A 14,665-nucleotide genomic window follows, 5' to 3' on the forward strand; every position below is an offset into this window, starting at 1 on the left:
TATATCGACTAAGCCGACGACACGGCGTCTTTTTTTCCGTTTACTCTTAGAAGAAAAAAAAAAAAGAAAACAAGTAACGAAGTGCTAATTGTGCGTTGTGAAAAATATAGGGGCGAATTTTAAATAGCTACAGTGTATAATCAGACTAACAAATGGACATTCAGTTACGCGAAATAGCGAACAGTGAAGTGTGGTCATTAAATTGAGTACACCTACAGGGCGGTCAATTCCGGGATAAGTCTATTCGCATCTCACGAGGGACGCGGTATTGAGACCGTTTTTTTTTTTTATTATTATTATATCACGGAGAGCGGGCTTCAATTTATAAAAAGGAGAAAAGCTGTATCATTATCATTGACTGTTGGTGTTAAGCAATCAAAACTGCTCATCAAAGGGTTTCGGTGAATGAGTGGTGAATGCGAAATGAAACTGTGAACGAAGTTATGTTAAATAAAGCAGAAGAGACAAGACAGTTTGGTCGTATCTGTTGTTGTTGTTGTTGTTGTTGTGGTCTTCAGTCCTGAGACTGGTTTGATGCAGCTCTCCATGCTACTCTATCCTGTGCAAGCTTCTTCATCTCCCAGTACCTACTGCAGCCTACATCCTTCTGAATCTGCTTAGTGTATTCATCTCTTGGTCGCCCTCTAAGATTTTTACCCTTCATGCTGCCCTCCAATACTAAATTGCTGATCCCTTGATGCCTCAAAACATGTCCTACCAACCGATCCCTTCTTCTAGTCAAGTTGTGCCACAAACTTCTCTTCTCCCCAATCCTATTCAATACCTCCTCATTAGTTACGTGATCTACCCACCTTATCTTCAGCATTCTTCTGTAGCACCACATTTCGAAAACTTCTATTCTCTTCTTGTCCAAACTGGTTATCGTCCATGTTTCACTTCCATACATGGCTACACTCCATACAAATACTTTCAGAAACGACTTCCTGACACTTAAATCTATACTCGATGTTAACAAATTTCTCTTCTTCAGAAACGATTTCCTTGCCATTGCCAGTCTACATTTTATATCCTCTCTACTTCGACCATCATCAGTTATTTTACTCCCTAAATAGCAAAACTCCTTTACTACTTTAAGTGTCTCATTTCCTAATCTAATCCCCTCAGCATCACCCGATTTAATTTGACTACATTCCATTATCCTCGTTTTGCTTTTGTTGATGTTCATCTTATATCCTCCTTTCAAGACACTGTCCATTCCGTTCAACTGCTCTTCCAAGTCTTTTGCTGTCTCTGACAGAATTACAATGTCATCGGCGAACCTCAAAGTTTTTACTTCTTCTCCATGAATTTTAATACCTACTCCGAATTTTTCTTTTGTTTCCTTTACTGCTTGCTCAATATACAGATTGAATAACATCGGGGAGAGGCTACAACCCTGTCTCACTCCTTTCCCAACCACTGCTTCCCTTTCATGCCCCTCGACTCTTATAACTGCCATCTGGTTTCTGTACAAATTGTAAATAGCCTTTCGCTCCCTGTATTTTACCCCTGCCACCTTCAGAATTTGAAAGAGAGTATTCCAGTTAACGTTGTCAAAAGCTTTCTCTAAGTCTACAAATGCTAGAAACGTAGGTTTGCCTTTTCGTAATCTTTCTTCTAAGATAAGTCGTAAGGTTAGTATTGCCTCACGTGTTCCAACATTTCTACGGAATCCAAACTGATCTTCCCCGAGGACCGCTTCTACCAGTTTTTCCATTCGTCTATAAAGAATTCGCGTTAGTATTTTGCAGCTGTGACTTATTAAACTGATAGTTCGGTCATTTTCACATCTGTCAACACCTGCTTTCTTTGGTATTGGAATTATTATATTCTTCTTGAAGTCTGTGGGTATTTCGCCTGTCTCATACATCTTGCTCACCAGATGGTAGAGTTTTGTCATGACTGGCTCTCCCAAGGCCATCACTAGTTCTAATGGAATGTTGTCTACTCCCGGGGCCTTGTTTCCACTCAGGTCTTTCAGTGCTCTGTCAAACTCTTCACGCAGTATCGTATCTGCCTTCCCTTCTTTGCTTAGAACTGGGTTGCCATCTGAGCTCTTGATATTCATACAAGTGGTTCTCTTCTCTCCAAAGGTCTCTTTAATTTTCCTGTAGGCAGTATCTATCTTACCCCTAGTGAGACAAGCCTCTACATCCTTACATTTGTCCTCTAGCCATCCCTGCTTAGCCATTTTTCACTTTCTGTCGATCTCATTTTTGAGACGTTTGTATTCCTTTTTGCCTGCTTCATTTACTGCATTTTTATATTTTCTCCTTTCATCAATTAAACTCAATATTTCTTCTGTTACCCAAGGATTTCTATTAGCCCTCGTCTTTTTACCTACTTGATCGTCTGCTGCCTTCACTACTTCATCCCTCAAAGCTACCCATTCTTCTTCTACTGTATTTCTTTCCCCCTTTCCTGTCAATTGTTCCCTTATGCTCTCCCTGAAACACTCTACAACCTCTGGTTCTTTCAGCTTATCCAGGTCTCATCTCCTTAAATTCCCACCTTTTTGCAGTTTCTTCAGTTTCAATCTGCAGTTCATAACCAATGGATTGTGGTTAGAATCCACATCTGCCCCTGGAAATGTCTTACAATTTAAAACCTGGTTCCTAAATCTCTGTCTTAGCATTATATAATCTATCTGATACCTATTAGTATCTCCAGGATTCTTCCAGGTATACAACCTTCTTTTATGATTCTTGAACCAAGTGTTAGCTATGATTAAGTTATGCTCTGTGCAAAATTCTACACGGCGGCTTCCTCTTTCATTTCTTCCCCCCAATCCATATTCACCTACTATGTTTCCTTCTCTCCCTTTTCCTACTGACGAATTCCAGTCACCCATGACTATTAAATTTTCGTCTCCCTTCACTACCTGAATAATTTCTTTTATCTCGTCATACATTTCATCAATTTCTTCATCATCTGCAGAGCTAGTTGGCATATAAACTTGTACTACTGTAGTAGGCATGGGCTTTGTGTCTATCTTGGCCACAATAATGCGTTCACTATGCTGTTTGTAGTAGCTAACCCGCACTCCTATTTTTTTATTCATTATTAAACCTACTCCTGCATTACCCCTATTTGATTTTGTATTTATAACCCTGTAATCACCTGACCAAAAGACTTGTTCCTCCTGCCACCGAACTTCACTAATTCCCACTATATCTAACTTTAACCTATCCATTTCCCTTTTTAAATTTTCTAACCGACCTGCCCGATTAAGGGATCTGACATTCCACGCTCCGATCCGTAGAATGCCAGTTTTCTTTCTCCTGATAACGACGTCCTCTTGAGTAGTCCCCGCCCGGAGATCCGAATGGGGGACTATTTTACCTCCGGAATATTTTACCCAAGAGGACGCCATCATCATTTAATCATACAGTAAAGCTGCATGTCCTCGGGAAAAATTACGGCTGTAGTTTCCCCTTGCTTTCAGCCGTTCGCAGTACCAGCACAGCAAGGCCGTTTTGGTTAATGTTACAAGGCCAGATCAGTCAATCATCCAGACTGTTGCCCCTGCAACTACTGAAAAGGCTGCTGCCCCTCTTCAGGAACCACATGTTTGTCTGGCCTCTCAACAGATACCCCTCCGTTGTGGTTGCACCTACGGTACGGCCATCTGTATCGCTGAGGCACGCAAGCCTCCCCACCAACGGCAAGGTCCATTCTCGTTGTACGAAGCCCTTATAGACGATCGTTATGACAATTTGCTTTGAAGGGATCTCGTTACGAGTTAAGTTTTGGGGACCTGGTCAACAGGGGATAGTTCGTACATCTTAACTACTGCAGCTATTCTGGAATCAGGTGCTACCGTGACCGTTGTGTGTTGTCAATGGCTTAAGGTCATCATATCTCATGCTCTAAGATCGACGCGCCTTTCCTCTTGGTATAACGGTGTCTCACGGTAACCACGACAACGCCGACGGCGAAGGAAGATACGGTAGAACACTACATTGTTGCATAGTTAATAACTAAGCAGTTTTCCGCTTTTGTGAGCAGAATAACACTGAACATGACCTTATGCCTTCAGTTTCCTCTCAATCAAATGCTGAGGGAGTGGAGACAATTCAAAAGTTCAAGTCGTATGTACAAAGATGTTCTAGAGTATCACTGACCTCAATTTGCAGTAGGATATTGGAGCATATACTGTACTCGAACATTATGTATTACCTTGAAGAAAATTACTTTTTGATACATAACCAATACAGATTCAGAAAATATCGTTCTAGTGCAATACGGCTAGCTCTTTATTCCCATTAAGTAATGAGTGCTGTCAACAAGGGCTCTCAGATCGATTCCATATTCCTAGATTTCCAGAAGGCTTTTGATACCGTTCCTCACAAGCGACTATTAATCAAATTGCGTGCCTATGGAGTATCGTCTCAGTTGTGTGACTAGATTCGTGATTTCCTCTCAGAGAGGTCACAGTTTGTAGTAATAGATGGTAAATCATCGAGTAGAACAGAAGTGATACCTGGCATTTCGCAAGGTAGTGTCATAGGCCCTCTGCTGTTCCTGATTTATATAAATGATCTAGGTGATAATCTGAGCAGCCCCCTCAGATTGTTTGCAGATGACACTGTAATTTTCCGCCTAGTAAAATCATCAGACGATCCATTCCAATTACAAAATTATCTAGAGAAAATTTTTGTGTGGTGTGAAAAGTGGCAATTAGCACTAAACAAAGAAAAGTGCGAAGTCATCCACATGGGTACTAAAAGAAATCCGATAAATTTTGGGTATACGATAAATCGCACAAATCTAAGGGCTGTCAATTCGACTAAATACCTAGGAATTACAATTACGAGCAACTTAAATTGGAAAGACCACATAGATAATATTGTGGGGAAGGCGAAACAAAGACTGCACTTTGTTGGCAGAACACTTAGAAGATGCGACAAACCCACTAAAGAGACAGCCTACATTACACTTGTCCGTCCTCTGCTGGAATATTGCTGCGTGGTATGGGATCCTTACCAGGTAGGATTGAAGGAGGACATCGAAAAAGTGCAAAGAAGGGCAGCTCGTTTCGTGTTATCACGCAATAGGGGTGAGAATGTCACTGATATGATACGCGAGTTGGGGTGGCAGTCACTGAAACAAAGGCGAAAATAGTTTGTTGACACCCACCTACGTAAGGAGAAATGATCATCATCATAAAATAAGAGAAATCAGAGCTCGAAGGGAAAGATTTAGGTGTTCCTTTTTCCCACGTGCCATTCGAGAGTGGAATAGTAGAGAAGTAGTATGAAAGTGGTTCGATGAACCCTCTGCCAGGCACTTAAGTGTGAATTGCAGAGTAACGATGCAGATGTAGAACAGAGATGGTGTTGATATTCTTTTGTACTTATCAGTTCATCCATAAAATCCTCTGTGTGGTAGCATCAGATGACGCTCATTTACTATGTGCACTGCAGGTTCCAGATCAGTGGCACCACATTCAGTACAGTGCAGGTGCCTGTGTCTGGACTTACATCTATGAGCATCAGATGATGCAAAGTCTGAGCTGTATTACGGGTGCCCATGGTTGCTGGACGTACTCCATTTAAGTTGAAGGAAGGCTTTATATCTGTTATCAAAAACGATTCTTTCTTCAGGATTACCAGCCAACTTGGGACCCCTGAGATTTCAGTATCTATGGAATCCACTTCGACAATTGCACCATCCTCTACACTGAAAGTTTCACTCGTGTCAAGTATCTACCCAGGTCAGAGAACTGCAAGCTGCTGTGCCTCAGAGCAGCTACAGCTGGATCTATAGAAATGGATCCTGTACTGTGATCTGTCTGTGTAGACAGAGGCTGTTGCTGTGACCCCAATACAAGATATCAAGATTAATCTGGCACGAATCACAACAGACAGGTATTCTTTTAATGACCCTTCTACCCCTCCCCTACCATTCTCTGCAGGAGCCTGCACAAATTTACATGTTTCCTCCCAAATGCGCAAAATTTGGAAGTGGTATTTTTTAAATCCTAATCAGTGTCTAATGACATGCTGAACTCATCAGTAAATACCACTATTTAACTCCAGGAGGGTGACAGTGGCTGTTCTTTTTTGTAGTCAACTTAGAGCGCAGTCACAGATCATCATGTGTGACCACCGACTAGTACAGGGTGAGGCATATAAAAGTGGCCCGGAGGACAGAGTTCCAGGGTATAAAGAAACACAGCAGAGGAAAGGAAATATAGTACTAACTTTACTACAGCAGAAGTTTAAAGTGACAACTGCAGAATGTAGCCTCCTCTCCCTACTGTTGTGGCTGGGGGTAAGTGTCCCAGATGTTCTGCACCAGTTTCTCAGTCGGCTCAATTTGCTGGAAGGCCTCAAGAAAACTAGTTCTCCTACATATCTAAGTGAACAGTGTGTCTAACTGCTATTTTGAGGATGTGGGTTCGATTCCTGATACTGCTAAGGACTTTTCCTTGGTTGAAGGACTGGAATGGGGTGCTCTCAGCTTCGTGACGCCAACTGAGAAGCTACTTGAGTGATAAGTAGCGGCTGCAAGGTCAAAAAAGACAATAACGACTAGGAGAACAGTGTGCTGACCCCACGCCCTCCATACTGCATCCAATGACATCATGGACAGAGGATGACACAGTGGTCAGTTGGTCCCAATTGCTCCACTAGGACCAGAATGCAGAGCCTGAAGAATATTAAGGGAATAAGAGCACATGAGAAACTAATTCTCCCAATAATGCTCCATTGGCTCCAGTGCCTTAAATATCATGTACAACTCAACATAATACTCTGACAATATGGCTGGTATATGGATCCTGAAGACATGGCCAGGAAAAACACTGAGCAGCCAAGAGAATTACCCTACTTTCGCCCACCTGTATATTATACAATATTTTTATAGTGCTCCTCTAGAATGCAGCACAGCAAAGATCCAAAAAATCACATTTTAAGTGTTTTTCTTTTCCTAATAATACAATCCCCCCCATGAACCACGGACCTTGGCGTTGGTGGGGATGCTTGCGAGCCTCATCGATGGAGATAGCCGTACCGTAGGAGCAACCACAATGGAGGGATATCTGTTGAGAGGCCAGACAAACGTGTGGTTCCTGAAGAGAGGCAGCAGCCTTTTCAGTAGTTGCAGGGGCAACAGTCTGGATGATTGACTGATCTGGCCTTGTAACATTAACCAAAACAGCCTTGCTGTTGTGGCACTGCGAACGGCTGAAAGCAAGGGGAAACTACAGCCGTAATTTTTCCCGAGGGCATGCAGCTTTACTGTATGATTAAATGATGATGGCGTCCTCTTGGGTAAAATATTCCGGAGGTAAAATAGTCCCCCATTCGGATCTCCGGGCGGGGACTACTCAAGAGGATGTCGTTATCAGGAGAAAGAAAACTGGCGTTCTATGGATCGGAGCGTGGAATGTCAGGTCCCTTAATCGGGCAGGTAGGTTAGAAAATTTAAAAAGGGAAATGGATAGGTTAAAGTTAGATATAGTGGAAATTAGTGAAGTTCGGTGGCAGGAGGAACAAGACTTTTGGTCAGGTGAATACAGGGTTATAAATACAAAATCAAATAGCAGTAATGCAGCAGTAGGTTTAATAATGCACAAAAAAACAGGAGTACGGGTAAGCTACTACAAACAGCATAGTGAACGCATTATTGTGGCCAAGATAGACACGAAGCCCACGCCTACTACAGTAGTACAAGTTTATATGCCAACTAGCTCTGCAGATGACAAAGAAATTGATTAAATGTATGAGGAGATAAAAGAAATTATTCAAATAGTGAAGGGAGGACGAAAATTTAATAGTCATGGGAGAATGGAATTCAAGCGTAGGAAAAGGGAGAGAAGGAAACATAGTAGGTGAATATGGATTGGGGCTAAGAAATGAAAGAGGAAGCCGTCTGGTAGAATTTTGCGCAGAGCATAACTTAATCATAGCTAACACTTGGTTTAAGAATCATGAAAGAAGGTTGTATACATGGAAGAACCCTGGAGATACTAAAAGCTATCAGATAGATTATATAATGGTAAGACAGAGATTTAGGAACCAGGTTTTAAATTGTAAGACATTTCCATGGGCAGATGTGGACTCGGATCACAATCTATTGGTTATGAACTGTAGATTAAAACTGAAGAAACTGCAAAAAGGTGGGAATTTAAGGAGATGGGACCTGGATAAACTGAAAGATCCAGAGGTTGTAGAGAGTTTCAGGGAGAGCATAAGGGAACAATTGACAGGAATGGGGAAAGAAATACAGTAGAAGAAGAATGGGTAGCTTCGAGGGATGAAGTAGTGAAGGCAGCAGAGGAACAAGTAGGTAAAAAGACGAGGGCTAGTAGAAATCCCTGGGTAACAGAAGAAATATTGAGTTTAATTGATGAAAGGAGAAAATATAAAAATGCAGTAAATGAAGCAGGCAAAAAGGAATACAAACGTCTCAAAAAATGAGATCGACAGGAAGTGCAAAATGGCTAAGCAGGGGTGGCTAGAGGACAAATGTAAGGATGTAGAGGCTTGTCTCACTAGGGGTAAGATAGATACTGCCTACAGGAAAATTAAAGAGACCTTTGGGAGAGAAGAGAACCACTTGTATGAATATCAAGAACTCAGATGGCAACCCAGTTCTAAGCAAAGAAGAGGAAGGCAGAAAGGTGGAAGGAGTATATAGAGGGTTTATACAAGGGCGATGTGCTTGAGGACAATATTATGGAAATGGAAGAGGATGTAGATGAAGACGAAATGGGAGATAAGATACTGCGTGAAGAGTTTGACAGAGCACTGAAAGACCTGAGTCGAAACAAGGCCCCGGGAGTAGACAACATTCCATTAGATCTACTGATGGCCTTGGGTGAGCCAGTCATGACAAAACTCTACCATCTGGTGAGCAAGATGTATGAGACAGGCGAAATACCCTCAGACTTCAAGAAGAATATAATAATTCCAATCCCAAAGAAAGCAGGTGTTGACAGATGTGAAAATGACCGAACTATCAGTTTAATAAGTCACAGCTGCAAAATACTAACGCGAATTCTTTACAGACGAATGGAAAAACTGGTAGAAGCGGACCTCGGGGAAGGTCAGTTTGGATTCCGTAGAAAGGTTGGAACACGTGAGGCAATACTAACCTTACGACTTATCTTAGAAGAAAGATTAAGAAAAGGCAAACCTATGTTTCTAGCATTTGTAGACTTAGAGAAAGCTTTTGACAATGTTAACTGGAATACTCTCTTTCAAATTCTGAAGGTGGCAGGGGTAAAATACAGGGAGCGAAAGGCTATTTACAATTTGTACAGAAACCAGATGGCAGTTATAAGAGTCAAGGGACATGAAAGGGAAGCAATGGTTGGGAAGGGAGTGAGACAGGGTTGTATCCTATCCTCGATGTTATTCAATCTGTATATTGAGCAAGCAATAAAGGAAACAAAAGAAAAGTTTGGAGTAGGAATTAAAATCCATGGAGAAGAAATAAAAACTTTGAGGTTCACCGATGACATTGTAATTCTGTCAGAGACAGCAAAGGACTTGGAAGAGCAGTTGAACGGAATGGACAGTGTCTTGAAAGGAGGGTATAAGATGAACATCAACAAAAGTAAAACTAGGCTAATGGAATGTAGTCGAATTAAGTCAGGTGATGTTGAGGGAATTAGATTAGGAAATGAGATACTTAAAGCAGTAAAGGAGTTTTGCTATTTTGGGAGTAAAATAACTGATGATGGTCGAAGTAGAGAGGAAATAAAATGTAGACTGGCAATGGCAAGGAAAGCGTTTCTGAAGAAGAAAAATTTGTTAACATCGAGTGTAGATTTAAGTGTCAGGAAGTCGTTTCTGAAAGTATTTGTATGGAGTGTAGCCATGTATGGAAGTGAAACGTGGACGATAAATAGTTTAGACAAGAAGAGAATAGAAGCTTTCGAAATGTGGTGCTACAGAAGAATGCTGAAGATTAGATGGGTACATCACATAACAAATGAGGAGATATTGAATAGAATTGGGGAGAAGAGGAGCTTGTGGCACGACTTGACTAGAAGAAGGGATCGGTTGGTACGACATGTTCCAAGACATCGAGGGATCAGCAATTTAGTATTGGAGGGCAGCATGGAGGGTAAAAATCTTAGAGGGCGACCAAGAGATGAATACACTAAGCAGATTCAGAAGGATGTAGGCTGCAGTAGGTACTGGGAGATGAAGAAGCTTGCACAGGATAGAGTAGCATGGAGAGCTGCATCAAACCAGTCTCAGGACTGAAGACCACAACAACAACAACAACAACAACAATAATACAGTTCTCTATTTCATAAGAAGCCAAGGTGGTGATTTACTCCAAACTTGAATCAAAACAGTAATGCTGGTCACACATAAGTCTAAAAGAGTACCAGTACACTTTGCACAAATACCAAAAGACCCCATTGTTCACCAACAACTATTTAAAGTTGTTTCAAGGGTGAGCAAGCAATAGAATGGTGTGGAGGACCTGGCATATGGAGTGTATTTTGAATGCCTATCACACCATTAGGTGAAGTAGCTGCTCACCAGCCTTGGTGCAGAGGACGGGAATGGGGATAGTCCTAACCATCCCTGAAGCTAGCTTAGTTCATGTTGGACTGCTTTCCATACCTGCAGCTATGATTATCTAGCAGATTCATCTAAGTGCACTGATAATCAAGTTGAGATCACATAAAGGCTCTGTAAACCTGGAACAGGCAGAATCAGACTGTTCCCCATGTATCAAATTCTATGCATGTTACAATATTAAGCACTTTGGGGGACCAAATGGCAGCCACGTAAGGTTCTCATTAAAAATGAGTCTCCCATACCACACCAGACCTTCATTCTTTCAAATCAGATTCCTCATTTTCAGATCAGGAAGATTAAACTCGCAAGAGGGTAAAGTTAGAAAGATCACATATGAAATTTTCTGGTAATTTAAAGTCAGTGTTTGTGCTTGTTTCCCCAGCCTCCTACTTGACATCTGCAGGTGGTGTGTACTGCTTCAGGGCTGGAAAAAAACTAATAACTGAAAAGGCATACACAACTAGAACCCTTATCAAAACCCTTTATACTGGAAGTAATACTATCCATAGGTATTAAAAACAGGATCGAACTTGAATCACTACCTTGAGGAAGACCAGTCTCTTGTATGAAATGAATTGGCAGGCTGTCACCGAATATCTGACACATGAGGTATGAGGTGAGGAATAACCACAGGGGGAAAGAAAAGGTAGATGTCCCCAGAAGCCCCATGCATGGATAAACGTTCTCTAATGGATTTTGCAATGACTTGGTGACGTGTTGTGTCATACAGATCCCACATGAGAAGGGGCTGTTGCTAACTTTATTAAGGATATAATTGAAGCTAGTGTGGAAAGCCATATCCTGGCTGGCACTAATGGTCACTGGAGCAAAATGCTCTGCCAGCATATGGATTACGTCTCCTTTGCCTGTCAGAAGGCTACAACTCTTCATTATGACATTAGCAAGGCAACACATCTTGAAACCCTTCTTATGATTTCCCAAACATGCATTGTCTGGTGGAACAGTTGACAATGTTCATGACCTATGCCCTGATCTCTTTTCCTCTGTCCAAAGGTCGCAAGACTCTCATTAGAACCTCTGTCACCAACTTCAGAGTGACACTCACCACTTATTATGGACTGCCAGTCTTCTAAGTTGCCCTGAAGACTTTGGCATAAATACTTCTGCAGCATGATGGGTCATGATAGGGGTGTGCTCTCTGTCTTCACAAAACAGCAAATTGGGTGTACAGTGTGCATGTCTCCTTTGTGAGCAACCATGTGGATGGTTTTCTTCCTTGAACTGCTTAATCAGTTACATGCACATACACTGTCTGGCAAAAAAAAAAAAAAAAAAAAAAAAAAAAAAAAAAAAAAAAAAAAAAAAAAAAAAAAAAAAAAGATTCACCCAGAAGGTGAGGAGGAAACGAAATGAAACTTCACAGGTTGCACTGGTGTGTGATAATGCTTCAGTGATTACAAAACCGAGTCAGATTTACAAAGCACTTGACAGTACGAGGCCCATATATCGGTATGATGCTGCATCCACTCTGGCCTGGAATCATGCAATGATTTGCTTAGGAAGGGTGTCATAAAACCATTGTATCTTCTTCTGAGGCATGTTGGCCCGTAACTGTTGTAACTGGTACTTGATATCCTGGGGATTTCATTGGCCATGGGGATACTTCAACTTCATGCAGTCAGTTCATAGACAGATGCGTCATGTGGAGGAGTATTGTCCTTTTGAAAAATGGCCGCATGATTGATACATGAAAAGTAACACAAGGACGCAGAATGTCCGTGATGTACCAGTGTGCAATCTGAGTCACCTCAATCACAACCAGCCATGACCTGAACTCATACCCACTGGTTCCCCACACCATGACAACAGGAGTAACACTACTACACACCTCCAAAAAAACATTCACAGAATAGCCCTTTTCCAGGTCACTGTCATACTCACCAACAATGGTCATTTGGGGTAGTTAGGATCTGTGATTCAGTAATAACACAATGCGATGCCTTTTATCAGCAGTTCATGCTTCCTAGTCATGGTGCCACTCCAAATGCACCCATTTGTATTGAGGTACTAACAGTAGTCCATGAATGGGATGGTATCTCTCTCAGTTCGACTGCTGCTAGTCTCTGACCATTGGTGCACGATGACATAGCAACTGAGAGTCTAGTACTTGTTCTCAGATTGCAGGTGTAGATGTGAAGGGTTATGATGTGCTTGGTGCACTATGCAACTATGCTCCTTCTTAGTGCCCTCCTTCTTAGGGCTCAGACTTGGTCAACCAGAACTTTGATGACAAGTATGTCTGCCCTCATGTTCCCATGCAGTTTAATATCTGTCCAGTGTCACATCAAAATGCTTCCGAATCTAGACATTGCATGATTCGACTAACCAGACAAATGGAGACACAATGAGGCACCTTTCAAACTCTGTCAGGTGCTGATAATGGTGTCTCACATGAGTACACAGCATCTCCATGTCCTTCATAGTGATCATTCAACATCTGACATTTTTCATGCTCCTTACATACCCCTGGTAACAACACTAAACACAAACACCACTAATGCTCTCAGGTGGCTGTTCTATCTGTCACAGAGAATTGGAACTCTAATCATTTACATACTCTCTGATGGAATATATGTGTACGAAGTTAATTGACATCTGACCATGCGTTCTGGGTGCTTCACTTTTTTCATACAGCTGTGTAGACTGGAATGTGGTCACTATTTTTGACTGCAGGTCCTCCACCACTTTCCACTGAGCTGCATGTGCGAGGTCTGGAGAGAATTACGCTAGATCAATGCTGGAACACTTAGCAGTGGTTATGTTAAAGTGAATGCTTATATCCACATTCATAAGACACATTTTTTCTGATATCATCAGTGGAGAGCCTCGTTGTCTCAAGCTGCATTAGTGAGAAAATAGGGACACTGTAACTCCATGTTACTCAGAATGTACACTACAGCAGGTGAGAGAAAGAAATTTTAGTATACAATGTTTATAAAGATGACAATAATCACCCCCCTCATGCTATAATATGCTTCACTGCGAAAAAAATAGCAAATAAGAAACAGTAAGATGGTATTGGTGGTGATCATGGCGATTATGTGTTTAAAGGTACTAAACTACTGGTCCACCGAAAGTGGCACTAAAAAAAAAAAAAGCACTCCGTCTTCAGGCCACAAGTGGCCCATCGGGGCCATCCGACCGCCGTGTCATCCTCAGTTGAGGATGCAGATAGGAGGGGTGTGTGTTCAGCACACCGCTCTCCCGGTCGTTATGATGGTTTTCTTTGACCGGAGCCGCTACTATTTGGTCGAGTAGCTCCTCAATTGGCATCACAAGGCTGAGTGCATCCCGAAAAATGGCAACAGCGCATGGCGGCTGGATGGTCACCCATCCAAGTGCCGGCCACACCCGACAGCGCTTAACTTCGGTGATGTCACGGGAACCGGTGTATCCACTGCGGCAAGGCCGTTGCCACCCACCGAAAGTGGAGGAGTATTATAATTTAGTGTAAAATGTGCTAGTGTAAAATCTGCTCTCTCTCAGGAAATGCAACACTTTGGTAGTGGCTGTCTAATCATTCACAAGCTCTGAGGTAGCGAGGTAGGCAAGCAGAGAGCGTGCCACAGATCGGCCAGCAGGGAACACTGAACAACAACATTCACTGTTGTCAGCAGACTAATGCAGTTGCAGTGAGGAGGGTCCTCCCAATGCAGAAGAAACATGTGGTCGCCTCTCATGTGGCTGATGCATAGTGGGCACAACACAATGGCATCTTTTCGAGAGGCCTGGGAAGATGTATGCCACACCTTAGTGGACCCTTTAACTGCTCTCAACTTGTTTTGGGTCATAGTAGCCTGCCATTCCAATTCCCACAGCCTCAAGAATAGTCCTAGCAGGATAAAAATCAGCATTTTCTAAAATCTCAGAATTAAGTGGTCCATGCCCCACAAGGACCAACGTGCAAGCGACCAACGTGGACCATATTCCAGATGTCTGTGAGTGCACAGGGAGAGGATGATAGGAAAATGGTCAATGTTACAAAGATTGCAATGAATGCACCACTGGATAAGTGGTAAGATACCAGGGCTACAAACTGTGAGATCAGTAGCTGAGCATGTTCTGTGGGCTGCACTGAAATGTCTTGTAGCTGC

Source organism: Schistocerca serialis, chromosome 3, assembly GCF_023864345.2.
Source record: "Schistocerca serialis cubense isolate TAMUIC-IGC-003099 chromosome 3, iqSchSeri2.2, whole genome shotgun sequence".
Classification (NCBI taxonomy): Eukaryota; Metazoa; Arthropoda; class Insecta; order Orthoptera; family Acrididae; genus Schistocerca; species Schistocerca serialis.